Genomic DNA, 15043 nt, shown 5'->3' with positions numbered 1-15043 from the left:
TACTGGTTGCTGTCTTTTCTGGAAAACTAAACCTCTACTGGACATCCACTATTTCCAATGTATTGCTGTTAGCAGGGTGTTTTCTTTTTTCCTTTCTCATCTTTTCTGTCTCTCTCTTTCTTAACTTCCAGAGTTCTGTATATATCAACAATATGTACCTTTTAGTTCTCATTTTCCTTTACCCACTGTCACCAAAACCCATATTACATGATACCTAAGCATGAGGTGCGGTGAAGCGACACTAGTCCCAGCCTTGGTAGCTGGCAATTGTCCCCTTTTTACAGCTCTGATAATGAGAACAGATTAGCATGGGAAGTAGACTGCACACCGCTTTGTGTCGGTTTACTCTTATGCACTTCTGTTTTCCACGAGCCTTGCCAAGAGAGTTTCCTGGCGGTGGCCATGTCATTCACCGTTCTCCCCCTTCCCATCCCCACCCATTTCCTGACATCACTTTTATTTTAAGTCCCTTGGTAGTACTGGTCAACTTCTGTTGGGCATGCTCCACCCAGGGTCCCCAAGTGTTCTTCCGAATCCAGTTAATCTTTTTGACCAATGTGGATTTGTAGGCTGTGAAGGCCTATGACATCTCCATAACTTTGTGTTGTGCTTTTTTTGTTTCTTTTAGGTATTTTTCCTAATGAACTGTGATTGAAATGACACATTTGAACAGTGTTCTCAAATCCTGTAGCCTTCACATAGTGGTGTTTGGTTTTAAAAAAATATATATGACTTTTTGTTAGTTTTGGGTTCCTTCAGTATTCCTCTCCCCATCCCCTGTCCTAAACGGTGTAGCATAAATGGAATTCACATTGTTTTAAAGGTGGTCTGCTTGTGGTTACTATCTCCATGACTTCTGCAGTGCTTTCTCTGTCAGGCCTCTGATGTGGAAGGTGCCTCATTCCAATATTAGAGTTGTTCAAGTGCGTGCATTTGGTGTGTGACACCTGTGATTATACTGACAATCTTCACCCTGTCTCTCCCAGGCTTTATATGCCAGTTACTAGAGCTGGGGGCCACTACTGTTGTCACCAAGACCCAGTGACCTGAGTTCTCGTGACTTTCATGTCAGTCATAGGGTGCTCTCTCATGTGCGACTGATTTCTAATCATATAAGCAAATATAGTTTGGATCTGATTTTCCTGTGGGTGCTGGGAATATCAAGAAATGTAACACTTCTTCCAGCTTAGGGTAAATGCCTTCCCATCCTTCTGATCAGGCAAAGAATTTACAGGGGTGTTCTGCAGTTGGAAATGGATGGATCCTATGGCATTAGATCTGGTTGTATTGTCTGGCCCAGTGCATCTATTAATCTATTAATCTATTAATCCTGGAGCATCTATTGTCCACAACTATTCCTTGTCTCCAATGGGCCTCTTGCTCCTTTATCATCTTATCAGCTCCAAACAAGTTACCAATTAATGGTGACAGATGAAGGGGAAAAAAAAGAATGGTTGGAGGCCAGGTATTGCAGACCAGGATACTTTTGCTATCATGTGTCATGAAAGTATGCTTGTTTGAAAAGTTCTGCAGGATTCAGCTTTGCCATCTCTGTTATACATACATGAGGCTCTTATGAGAGAGAGAGAGAGAGAGAGAGAGAGCGAGCACAAGTAGTGAGGTCTGTGTTGTTTCTATACTGATGATATTCATCTGTCTCCTTCCCATCAGACTCAAGTTCAGTTTTTCTTTGTTCCCCTAATGTCTGTCTGGAGCACCTGCCATAATAGTGTGGTATCACAATGCTGGGAATAATGCTGAAGATCTGGTGGGAGTTGACTTGCATAAACCCAGTTGGCTTTGGCGTGTCCTGGAAAAAGGGAATTGAGGACTGTTGGCAGTGGAAGAAGTGTTGAAGAATCTGCAGGGTCATTTGAGGGAGGCCTATTCCTACAGGTGAGGTCTTTGCCTGCCTGCAGAGTAGATCAATTTTGTTCTTTTGGTTTTACCCTCCATAGTGACCTGCAAAACATCCCTTTTCATCTTTGGTTTGCCAAGGTTTTACCTCTCTTCTGTCACACACAGTCACCACTTCCTTTTTCAAGACTAGCCAGAGTTAAATCTAGCCCTGAATTATCATTCTTATTGTAGAACACACCTGTCCACCTTGAAAAGAGGGCATATTGGCTAGAGCATGTTATACCTGTCTTCTGTGCTTTCCTTTGGCTGCCAAATTACTTCTGGGGGAGAAATGCAAGGTAGGGTTGTTCATGGTCAGCAAAGTGTTAGTAGTTTATAACCTAGCTGTCTCACAGACAGTCTTTCCCACTGTCCCTATCCCAGAACCTGTGCTTAGGGATATTTCTGCTGTGTCCGTTCCAAGATAAATGCTCACAGAAGCTGGGCACGGGGTGTTCTCAGCAGTAGGCTCTTATTAGAAATCCATTTGAAGCCAATTTTGACTGCATTTAAAGAGTGGCAGTGTCCTGCATAGGAATTTTGTGATTGCTGTCTATCCCCTCCTCTCCTTTTGTCTTGTGGTGTCTGGCCCTGTAAGTACAGATGGACATGAAAAAGGGAGTACATGCTCTGTTATGGTGGGAATGTCTCCTTGGTCTAAATGATGTAAAATGGGTCTGGATACCATGGTGATGGGCATACCTTTTTATCATTCTGTGTAATAGCAATAGTCTCATCACACACACTCATGCTGAATAACCTTGAGAGCAGCCTCTCTAGCTGCTCCATGAATGTTCACTTTAGAAGAGCAGTGTTTGCTCTAATAGGAGATTAGATTCCTGGCTACTGATGCAGGGAAGTGCAAGATGCAGATTCAAATCACACTAGGAGGTAAGTCTATTTCCTTCACATCCTTGCAGGCAGGGAACAAGAGCATTTGGGTGACTCTGTGCTAGAGGCAACCGTTCTGTTTCAGACTTACTTGGGCCTTACTGCAAAGATGTAAGGGGCCTTACTGCCCCTTCAGTGTAATCAGGAGCTCTGGAGAGCTCTCGTCCCATACTCCTAGTGAAAAAGCTTTTGCACAGTTTGGAACACATCTTTTAAGAGTTTGCTTTCTGGACTATCTCTCCCCTGTCCCCCTGTTCATGTCGTGACTACAGTACTTGTCCAAGTGGTAAAGTACGATAATGTAGGAAAGGGTATTTCTTTAGTAGCTGTAACAAGGGGTCTGCCTAAGGCCGACTCTTTTTTTTTTTTTTTTTTTTTCCCCTGCGGCCCGCCCACCTGTTTCTGGGCTAACCGCCCACTTCACCTGGCATGCCTTACTGTTAATTAATTAATGTTAATTAAGTGGGAGGCTGCTTATTTCTTGCCCTGATGTCAAGGGGTGCTATTTGCGGCTCTGTTCCTCCCTTACACCGCAGCCCAAGCCTCACAGATGGCATCCAGTTGTGGTCAGTATCACTGGCCCCCACTCTGGGCCCCAGAATCCTGCTCTTTGAACCCCACCTGGATCCCTCCATTCAGGCAGCCTATTCCGCCTTCATTCTGGGCAGCAGAGCTCCCTGAACCGCTTCCCCTTTGGGTGTGGTTCCCCTGGGATCTTTGGCTCACTAGCCCTGGCCCCCCTTCAGGCCAGTCGGAGCCCCAGGCCCTCGGCTCTGGGTGTTGCTTGCGGTGGGCCCCGGCCCTTCAACCCTTCCAGTCCTGGCCCCAGCATGGACCAGTCAGAGGATGTCAAGACAGGTTGAGTCTATGGCCCCGCTCTCTCTCTGGGGTCCCGTTTCCAGACCCTACAAGGGGGTATCCCACCCAGTTGTGGGAGTTAGGGGTTAAGGTGCCCCGACCCACCTTTCACCAGGGCGGTAACTGGGCTGGCATTTCCTGGGGGCTGCTGCGCCACTGGGAGCCCCACTCCCAGCAGGGTGCAGTTCTAGGTCATGCCCAGGATGAGGAGCCTCCTGACCATCCCCTACAACTCCTCCCTTAGCTCCAGATGATACCAGCAGCCAGGCAATGTTGTTTCCTGGACTCCAGCAGCAAAATGCCCTGATTTATATGGGCAGCCCTAGCTTCAAAATGGCTGCCCTCATCAGGCACCTACGGGCTGCTGTCTTCAGGCCCTTAAAGTGGCAGGCACCCGCAGTGCCCTGCCACAGTAGCCTTCAACATGGTAAATCTGTAAGGTGGGAGTTTTGCTCTTGCTATCAGCTAATGGTCTCTCCTCACCTCCTCTCATCTGTTCTGTTGTCTCTCCTCTCCTGTATATACTTCTCTGCTGCTTGATCATTTTCTTCTTTTGGTTCCCTTCTTCCCCATCTTCCTTGAGAAGCTGCCTGGCTTTATCAAGTTGCCCAGATCTAAAGGGCATCATTTCCTCTAGTTCCTCTAAATAGATATGGGATTTGTTGGGCCCTTTTCCCCCTGCATGTTATTCCTTTACTGGTGACTGACAGTTTTGGGTAGGGCTTAAGGGCAATACCTACTTCCTGTCCATCTCCTTCCTCACTGGAGGCAGCTAGTCTAGCTTCTCCTCCTTTTTCTCCAGCTGCTTTTACTGCTTTCCCAGCTCTTTCTTGGCACTGGAGAACCTTGACATCTGTAGAAGCAGCTGGAAGCAAGATGGGAGAGCCAGCACTCTGTGACCAGCCAGCTCTCCACAAACAGCAGTTTGGGCACCAACAGCCGAGAAGGATTCCTCCCCTTCAGTGTTTAATTCAGCAGGCAGGCCTTTATTGCTTATGATTAGTTTGTATCAGGAGCTCCCTGTTTCTCACCATACTGACAAGTATAGGCGTTTGTGCTGATCCGGGCAGATCTCACTGAAGTAAGTCTGACATGCAAAGCACCTACAGTGATGCTAAAGTCCCCTGACTGATCAGAAGAATGCATGCTTTTAAAAGTTTGTAGGGGAAGAGGAGGTTAAACCAGTTTTAGCCCCCTTCTGATTTTTGGCCCTCGTTCTTTAACTGCCTGCATTTTCTAATGGCTTGGGAAAGCTGTCACCATTAACCAGTCATTGGCCTTTATCAAATGATCATTGCCCAATTGTGCCACTAATTCATTTTGTCTCACTGAGGACCAAGCAGAAATAATTTGTCTCCTCCCCTTCATTTACTGCCTGATGTAGATGTAAGCCTCCTTCTCTAAAGCAGCAGTTCCTGATCTGTGGTATGTGTACCACTAGTGGTACACGTTAACAGATTTATTATAATTACTTTATATGGCAAAAATTTGCTGGTAGTGCTTAAGGTTGTATCATTTTAAATTGGTGGTGGACAGTCTGTCAGAGTTTGCGAGCCTGCTGTAAAGGAAAGTGACTTGATAGGCTTCAGATGAGCAAACAAGTTCTTCTCCCATAATGACTATTCTTTTGTTCTCCTGCAGTCCTTGAGCATAAAGGGATGGGCCTTGCAAAACCACAGAAGGGAAGAAAGGTGCAGGAAACTTGCTGCTTCTCCTAAATCTGCCTTGCATTATGACACTGAAATCAGCAGGATGGTGAAGATGAGCCCCTGAATGAAAGCCTGTAAGTTAGGTTGCCATCAAAAGCCTTCCAGCGTGTGTTACAGGATGCAAAATGCTTGGCAAATAGTATAATTGTTTAATTGAAATCACTTATAGACAACGCTCCGCTAGAATGTTTCTCCTCACAACCATGTGAATATGCTTGTACACTTCACCGATGCAAAATAACCCTGTGGAAGCCAAGCAGTTGAGAATTATATTGCAAAGTACAGTGACTGTTTTGTTTATAGGTAGCTACCTCTACTTTCTTAGGACATTAAAGTTGTCAGTCATGTGATGGAGGCTGCATAACAAGGCAGTAGGTACAAAGATGCCTTGATTTGCTTTAAAACATATATATTGAAGGGATTTAAAAAAAAAAGATTAGGGGACAGTGTTTTAATAGGGACTTTAATGCAACCTCCCATTTTGCTCTTGCCATCAACTGCAAGGAAAAGTTTGCAGAAGCTTCTCTTGGCAATGAAATTGGCAGACTCCCTGATTTGCAAGAGTAAACAGCTGGTGGAAACTGTTTCTTGAAATGCCATTATTTGCACCCACAAAATTATAGCTTGTTGATGCAAAATGGGGAAGCCAGTTTTAAAAGTGTGGCAATGCAGGGAAGTTCAGGCTTCAAACCATTATCTTTCATAAAATTGAACCATGGCCAATGTGGTTCCCATTTTCAAAAAAAAGGGAGGAAGGAGGACACAGGAAACTATAGGCCAGTTAGTCTTACCTCAGTCCTGGGTAAGCTTTTTGAGAGAATTATCTTGGTGCATGTCTGTGAGGGGCCAGCAGGGGAGATTATGCTTTGGGGCAACCAACACGGGTTCATTAGAGGCAGGTTCTGTCAGACCAACCTGGTGGCCTTCTATGACCAGGTCACCAAATCCTTAGATGCAGATGTTGCGGTGGACATAGTCTTTCTGGACTTTAGGAAGGCCTTCAACACTGTCTCTCATCCCGTTCTCATTAAAAAACTAGGGGACTGTGGTGTTTATACCTACACAGTCAAATGGGTCACTAGTTGGCTGGAGGGCTGCACCCAGAGTGGTGGTAGTTGGGTCATTTTCAACCTGGAAGGATGTGGGCAGTGGGGTCCCCCAGAGCTTGGTCCTCAGGCCTGCACTGTTCAACATCTTCATCAGCCACTTGGATGAGGGGGTAAATAGCACCCTGTTCAAATTCGCAGATGACACTAAGATGTGGGGAGAAGTGGGCACACTAGAAGGGAGGAATAGGCTGCAATCGGACCTAGACAGGTTACAGGGGTGGGCAGACGAGAATAGGATGGGATTCAACACTGACAAGTGCAAGGTGATGCACCTGGGGAGAAACAATCAGCACCATACCTACAGGCTGGGGAACTCCCTTCTCATCAGTGCAGAGGCAGAAAAGGATCTTGGAGTCATCATTGATGCCAAGATGAACATGGGCCGGCAGTGTGGGGACACAGCCAGGAAGGCCAACTGCACCTTGTCATGCATCCACAGATGCATCTCAAGCAGGTCCAAGGAGGTGATCCTCCCCCTCTATGCAGCACTGGTCAGGCCCCAGTTGCAGTACTCCCCCAGTTGCAGGAGGGATGTGGACAACATGGAGAGGGTCCAGAGGAGGGCCACCCACATGATCGGGGGCAGCAGGGCAGGCCTTATGAGGAGAGGCTATGGGACCTGAACCTGTTCAGCCTCCACAAGAGAAGGCTGAGGTGGGACCTAGTGGCCTGTTACAAACTAGTCAGAGGGGACCAGCAGGCATTGGGGGAGTCCCTGTTCCCCCAAGCACTGCCAGGAGTGTCAGGAAATAACGGTCACAAGCTGGCAGAGGGTAATTCAGATCAGGAGGCGCTACTTCACGGTCAGGGCGGCTAGGATCTGGAACCAACTTCCAAGAGAAGTGGTGCTGGCTCCTACCCTGGAGGTCTTTAAAAGGAGGCTAGATGAATGTCTTGCTGGGGTCATTTGACCCCAGTACTCTTTCCTGCCATGGCAGGGGGTCGAACTTGATGATCTGCTCAGGCCCCTTCTGACCCTAGAATCTATGAAACTGGTAGGAGAGAGCACTGGGCAACCTCTCTGCACCATAGAGCTGTGTGTATACACACACCACTTCTGTCAGGGGTTAAAGTCCACTGTAAAACAAATATCATAAGAAAGTAGCCCAGATACTTTTTTTTTTTCATCCCTAGACCTTTTCTGTAAAAGAGAAGCTCTCACATTTTCCATTCCTAATTCAAGAGCTGGAGCGATCACTGAGGCCAGGTATCATATTACAACAGAAAGAGTGAAGACATTTGCTTGCAGCTTCATCTGCACGCAGTACAGCTACACAGCCATTTTTGTCAGCCCCAGAGCCCACATACAAATGATGAAAGGAAAATAGCGCATCTTTCCTCTAAGTCTGCCCTTGGGAAGCCTGGGACCTGAGCTGGAAGTTCACACCAGACTTCCATGGAGTTTTGAGGCCCAGCACAATGGCAGCGTGTGAGTGTGTGTGCGTGCGGGGGGGCAGCTTTTTTTTTTCATTTACACGGGCAGCGCAATGCTTTCTGGAGTCGATGCTTCTGCAGCATCCAGACTACCAATAAGAGTACGTTCGGTGAGTAAAAATGATCAGTTGAAATATTTTGACCTGGTAATGTGTGTAGTTTGAAGCAAGTCAGTTGGTCTGTAATACTATTCCTTTTTTTTTTTTTTTTTTTTTTTTTTAAATCAGCCAGCTATGTTGCATGCCCTTCATAGTGCTGGATGGTTTCTCAGGGGCATTGTTAAAATATCTGTTTTGGAGGGAGAGGGCCACCAATCTTGATCTGAATGTATCTGCTGAAGCTCTCATTTTGGGCCCTGTATTTGTCATGTTGTAGCCACGAACTTGAATGGGAGTGCACCTGTGTAAGAGAAGGCAAAAATATCTGATTCTGCCTCCTACTCTCCTCTTCCTCTTCTCTGAACAGGGGTGTATTTTCTTTTCTTTTTTTTGTCTAGCTAAACTTTATTTCCTTTTTGTTCTTCTTTTCTTTTTCTATCGAACCTTTTCTCTTATTCTTCACTTCACCATGTTTTCTCTTTCACTCTACTCTCATCTCTTTTCAAACCCTTCACCTGGTAGGTTTACCTTACCTTCGTTTTCATCTCTTTTGCCTCCTTTTGGTCTTTCCTCCACAGTCTGGCTCTTTGCAACCCTCCCTTTCCTCTGCATTTTTGGCAGTATTGAAAGACTAGAAAGGGCAGTAGCTTTCCCTGGATTGCAGTGTTCTTGTAGGGAATGCAGAGCTCTCTACAGACCTGAATCTTTTCCCCTCTGTACCTTGCTTTGAGGGAGATGATGGCAAAGTCCTCTTTCTGTGTATAGGTGGGCGAAGGGAAAAAAATATGTAATACAGCCATGACAGCTTTGATAAGAGCAGACTGGTAAAGTCTAGCTACTTATCTATGTGTATTGTGTACAGCCTACATTTATTTCTGCAAGTGGGCATTCTCTGCACAACTGAATTTGCTGCTAGATGTATTATGGGAACCCAGTGAAGATTTTCTGGAAGGGTTCTGGGACCCAAAGTTCATTAACTAACTGTTAACTGACCCTTAGCCTTGGGGTCAAGACCCTCAATGACTTGGGAAGGAGGAAAGGAGTTTGGTTGTTTTCACAAGAAAAGATGTCGGGACATTTTGGTTGTTTTTTTTTTTTTTAAATGAAAGTTCAGATTAATGTAAAATATTTAGAGCCCCAAAAGCCATGAGACTCATGGCCTAGTACCTCAAAGACCAACCTTGTGCATGGCTGGGTACCCAAGATACCCAGGGGGGTTTCAGATCTAAAACTGCATGTTTTAATGTCATGCTCTGTTGGTGCTTAGTTGCACACCTTTTTATGTGGCAGTTATTAGCATGTCCCTACGCTACCGTGGTTCACCATGCCTGACCTGTGTATTGAGATACTTTGTAAACCACATTAACCTTGAATATGAAATAAACACGCATAATGTGTATAAAAATGTAACCTTGATGACTAGGACAGGTTTTTTTGGCTCTTACCTCATCAGCCTTTACTTCTCTTTCGAGTAACAGAGACCTGTTTTATGTACGTACTGGATGTGCAATATGTAGTATGCACAAACTATATTATTTCACAAAAAATGAAGATGTACTTGTGCTGCTTCTGTTTTTCTGAGGGACCCTGGCTGCTAGTGTGGTCAAGGGCTGAATGAAGCATACAGCACTCCCCAGAAGAAAAATCAAGGGTGAGGTGGCATTCTGCCCTCCAGGACTAATTGGATAGATTTGTATCTGTATCTGGATTGAAGCAGAAACAGATTGGACCTCTCAACTACCTTTTAGTCTTTAGTGGAATGGATTAAAGTTTGGAGAAGTTTGATAAACTTGCCTAAGAGTGTGTTTATCTTTATGCATATCTGTAATCCCTAATTCCTAGTGGCAGCAATGGTGATTAAATACCAAGTAGAGGGGCTCCTCTTGTGGGACCTGTGGTCTGAGTGAAATCCAGGAAATACCAGAAAGCCCATGAGAGAATCTCTTATTGGGAAACTTCCTTTATAGCCTGGCCGAGAATAATCTTTAGTAAAGAATATGTTGAGGATGGGTCTCTTACTAAGAGTTATGCTTCAGTGAAACATAACTTACAGGCATATGACATTCAGGATGTCCTATTAAATGACCATTATGGTCCCTCTTGGCCCATCTATGACTGATGCAGGAAAGCCAGACTGTGATGGGTCTGTACAATGAAGGGAAGCACAAATGGTCTTCCCACTTTATCCACATCCCTATTCCACTGCAGCCCTTTTTGTTCTGTAGATGATGTGTCTCCCCAATCCCATATGATCCTGGGGTCTAGAAGAGGTGAAACCGTGACCCTTATACACTGGACTATTGGGGGAAGAACTGTGTCTTGGATACATGGGCTACATTGTGTTTCCCGTTGTGCCTGGATGGCACACAAGCAGTTACATAGCTGCAGTTTTTGGCACTTCCGCAAAGTTTGGGATTCAGTTCTGTGTATGAGCCGGCATGTGCTCACTGAGCATGCTTGCTAGGGCTTCATAGTGGCTAGGTATCTGCATGGCAAAACATGTGTAGGTTCTAACATTTTAGTTGCAGAAAAATCTGGAGCAGTTAGTAGTGAGAAGGAGTAAGGCCTTCCCACCACTTACCCAACAGCTGAGTGGTTAGGGCACTTGCCCAGGGGCAGGAGACCCAGGTTCTAGCTCTACCCCACCCAAAGGGTGAGAATCTGTAATGCCTGTTTCCTTGCCAAGTGCTGCAGCCCTCCTCTTGAAGTAGGTCCCCCAGACAGCCAAGACAGAGTGAGAGATGCATGGGCCAGTTTTGCAAGTAGGACTGGTGCAGGAACTGGGCACTGTCTAGCCCATTGCCTTGGTGGTTACAGCCCCTTTCTAGGAAATGATGATACAGGTTCAAACCTCCTCTGGGTCAGGAAGGGTTTTAGATCTTAGGGCTCCTGCTTCGTAGGCAAGTGCTTATCTATTGGGTGAAGAGGTGGCAAGGACAACTTTCTCCTCCTCACTTCTGCTAGCAAATATACTTGAAGGGTAAGTTATAATTCACCACAGGACAAAACAGAATCCCAAACTACCTGTATATTACAAAAACTGCAGTTAAACAGCTGTATGCATTTCTTTAGGGCCATAAAACAATATTATTTAGCCCTCCCCCCACATCTTTTGCTCTTTTTCTAGGCAGAGTTGCTGTGCAAGAGTCTGGGGCAATAACTAAAAGATAGTTTGGTCCCAGACTAGTGAATGGAGCTGGTATTGTGAGGTTCACGGTTTATTTCTCTCTTATTTCAGTATCCAGGTGTGCTCAGTTTACAAGAAAATAGCCCTACCCTAAGCATTTAGAGCAGGGGCAGGCAATTATTTTGGGCGGAGGGCTGCTTACTGAGTGTTGGCAAGCCATCAAGGGCTGCATGATAGGCAGTCAGGGGTAGATAAATATTTCCTAAACTTTTAGGGGCCCCGTGGGCCAGATAATCCAGCCTGCCAGGCCATTCTTTGGCCACCCTGATTTAGAGAACCACTATTCTGCCAAGTGGCAGTAGTGATTTCAAACTGCCAGCCCTTACACTTTCACCATAGGCTCTGAAAGCCATAGTAAGCTCAGTCTCTTGCCAAATAGGTCCTCCATTGTGTCTTGTTTCTGTTGGGGTATATAATAAAGACAAGATAAAAGCACTTGAGTTGGTATAGTCTGTTGATGATGTATATTCATTATAGAGTCCAGCTTATTTTCCTATAGCTGTCTTGGCTGGGCAGCGATAGCAAAAAGCCTACCATTGTTGAAGTGATCAGATATGACACATGCAGCAGACCCATCTGTTGAGTAAGAAGGTGCCATTCTTCCATAGTCACTTTTTCCATGGCAGAACTGTGTTGTTTTTTTTTTTAGAATTCAAAAATAATTTTGTGCATTATCCTGACATGGCTTCCAGAACATTGTTTACTTAAGACACCTTTAAAACAACAGCACTGCGGTCACAGTCTTACTGTCACAAACAGCCATTATTAGTCTGTGCTCATCAGGAAATTGTAAAGAACACACAGTGCCTGGACTTGGTCTGGGGGCAGTAGTTCTGAAACAAACTGCTGAAATTTATCTGGGGTTTAACTCTCTGGAATTTAATGCATATGTGTGTGTATGCATACATACGTACACACACAGACACACATATATAGATATATAATTTAAATCTCTAGACAATAGTTCACTGGGTTGCAGGGAACAAAGCCCTCTAATGAATAGTCCATTGTTTGCACACATTTGAGTCAGTGTTTCTTAGCTGAAATAATGCCATGAAACATGGCTTGCAACTTTGACTCCCCTCTCTCCTCCCCACTTTGCCCTCCCCTCTACAATAGCGTTGTTGCTAAATCCTGATGCAGTTTCTCTACAGTTTCCAAACTCCCTTCATTCCTTTCTATTCCCTCTGCTAAACTTCACGTCCAAACTTGATCATCTCTTGCTTCCACTAGTACAACCTCCCCCATCTCTGGCCTCTCAGACTCTCTCACCTCGGCCCCTTTTTAATCCATCCACAGCACTGCTGCAAAAATCATCTCTTGTTTCCTGATGCTCTAATCATGTCTAGCCCCTCTTCAAATCCTTTCACTGGCTTTACCTCCCCTTACATGCAGCCTTGAGCTGCATGCTCTGGCCTTCAAGCCCCTGCCCTGCTTAGCCCCTGCCTACCTCAGTTCTCAATAGTTTGCTTCCTCCTTCTGCTTGCTTCTCTTGGTGTGCACAATGCACCTCTCTCTGCTCTGCACCTTCTTCCACGTGACCTCAGAGTCCAGAGTCTTTGATCTGGGTTAAAGTTGGATATTTCCTTGTAGTAGGAGGCCTGTAAAATTCTTGTACTCCCCTCAGTGAGGTGTTAAAATAAACTCAAATAATCAATCAAACACAAACGCGGGAGAATACTCTTGTACAGTATCTCTCTCTCTCTCTAGATTATAAACTCTCTGCCACAGAAACTTTGGCCTCCTATTTGTCTGAAAAGTGCCTGCTGATTGCATGTCTTCCCCCCTGCATAAATAAACTCAAGTCAGTCTGTTGCTGCATTAGAGTTTGTTTCTGCATGTTAACACTGCGGAGGAGGCCCTTTCCACTGTTGTTGGGGTCTCTTAGCTGTTTGCCTGCGTGGCTTGTTTTAGCAATCTCTTGACCTGAAACATACCGCTATGGGACCACATTCCCCTTCTCTGCAACCCTGATTTATAGATAACTAGATAAGAGAGTTGTTGGCTGCCCTGGTTGAGAACTATTCTGCTACAGGAAAGCTTACCTAACAAACACCCGATAAGGGAACAGTTCCATCCAGTTCAAAAGCCTTCTGGCTTTTCTCTTAAAAAATGCTTTCCCTTTGAACACCAGCGCCCTCAAATTCTGGATCTAATTTCCAAGCGAAGTGGTGCTGGCTCCTACCCTGGGGGTCTTTAAGAGGAGGCTTGATGAACACCTTGCTGGGGTCGTTTGACCCCAGTACTCTGTCCTGCCATGGCGGGGGGTCGGACTAGATGATCTGCTCAGGTCTCTTCCGACCCTACCAGCTATGAAACTATGAAATTCTTCCTTGAGGGACACAGCACCCATTTCTTCAGCAGCCTCTTAGACACAGAACCGGTACAGTTCCTCTGTGCAGAGGAGGCAAGGAAGAGATGGGTATTCTGGCCCCTACAATGTAGCACACACTTACCACATGGTGCAGGTTACAGCTCTAGGGCAGCAGTGCCCAAACTCTGACAGATTGCACATCACCAGTTTAAAATGAGACAACCTTAAGCACCACCAGCAAATTTTTGTCCTATAAAGTAATTTATAATAAGTCTAGTAATGCATACCACTGAGAGGTTGTCTACGTACCGCTGGTGGTACACATACCAGATTGGGAACTGCTGCTCTAGGGTTTCCCTGGGCAGATGAGCAGATTGGGATAGGCCATTTACTGGGTGGTGAGGATAACACCCTGCAGATTCCCCATGTAAAAGCTACAGAGCAGTGGGCTGAGCAGTCGGGAGGCCAGTTTAGATCTTCTGTCTCAACTCCTGCCCTTCTTGCCCATGAAGATGCAGTGGGACCAAGACAGACTTCTTCTGCTGCCTAGTTGTTGCGTCCCTTCATGTGACAACCTTTGACAGTGGTTGTGTCCCACAACACTCTAGCACTGTTATGGAGATGCCTAGTTGGATATGAGATCCTGGCTTTGGACAGAAGTCTGGCCTCACACATGCGGGTGTAACTTAAACACTCTACAGACATGACTATTGCCTGGCTCCCTACCTCTGGCAACAAGAGTCGCTCTAAGAAGCTGTGCAAAATTGGCAACAAACAGCAGGGGAATGAAGGATGCTTTGATCCATGCCAAAGAAAATCCCATAAAAGATGCTGAAAATTATCTGTCAAATTTTCCCACCTTGCATTTGCCAGGAAACTAATTTTGTTGTGCCCATCAGATGTTTGGAGTGGGAGGGGGTAGGAGTGAGAGAGAGAGAGAGGGCTATTTAAACAAATACGCTACCTGTCAAAGAAATCAAGCTGCACATGCCGTAAATTTGTTGTTTATACCGGATTGTCAACATGGGGTTCCAGGATCATGTCTGTTGAGTTAATAATATGCCCTGGGATAGCTCATAGCAGTGCTGATCATAGCTTCACCAAATAATGGCCAGTTGGGGAAAATATATTTTAGAAAAAAAATTGACTTTTCAGAAGGCACTTGCACTGATGGAAGAAAAGCCCCAACTTGTGGCATTAACCCTTACACCACTGACTTCACAGGCTGGTTATGAAACCACAGTCTGGGTGGGCCTGGGAGCAAAGGCAACTATACAAATGCACCAGGCTTGTGTGGCACATTCCACTTTTAGCATCCATTCAAATTGGAATGGAACATTTGTTATGCGTAAGGGGGCTACCCTTGTCCCTGTCATAATGTCAGATAATCATCCCAGATGGAGTTCCCAGGATGAACTGGCTATGCATCCTTGATTTTGGATTTCATCTGCATAAACTAACTTGAGACTTTTTCTTTGCTTTGGTTGTGGCATATTTATATTGCAAGGGAAGCTTGTGCACTAGTATTAAATTGAAGACCCGTT

General features: G+C 45.5%; 1 protein-coding gene across 6 annotated transcripts in view; it reads left to right on the top strand.

Moving 5' to 3' along the window:
- Window positions 1-15043, top strand: part of SERTAD2 (SERTA domain containing 2) — a 106477-nt gene that overhangs the window by 42173 nt on the left and 49261 nt on the right. For 2 of the 6 annotated variants that reach the window (XR_016442864.1, XM_090050662.1), the window contains exon 2: window positions 5290-5431. The exons of 2 other annotated variants lie outside the window; for them this stretch is intronic. The gene's annotated coding sequence lies outside the window, so the exon portion shown is untranslated. Of the gene's footprint in view, window positions 1-5289; window positions 5432-7749; window positions 8011-15043 lie in introns of those variants that run through there. 2 more of the 6 variants (XM_090050670.1, XM_090050653.1) reach the window with 2 other exon arrangements.

Source organism: Crocodylus siamensis, chromosome 1 (genome assembly GCF_052110815.1).
Source record: "Crocodylus siamensis isolate JL-2025a chromosome 1, ASM5211081v1, whole genome shotgun sequence".
Taxonomy (NCBI): domain Eukaryota; kingdom Metazoa; phylum Chordata; order Crocodylia; family Crocodylidae; genus Crocodylus; species Crocodylus siamensis.
Note: the sequence above shows the minus strand (reverse complement) of the source record. Positions and strands in the feature narration are given on the sequence as shown.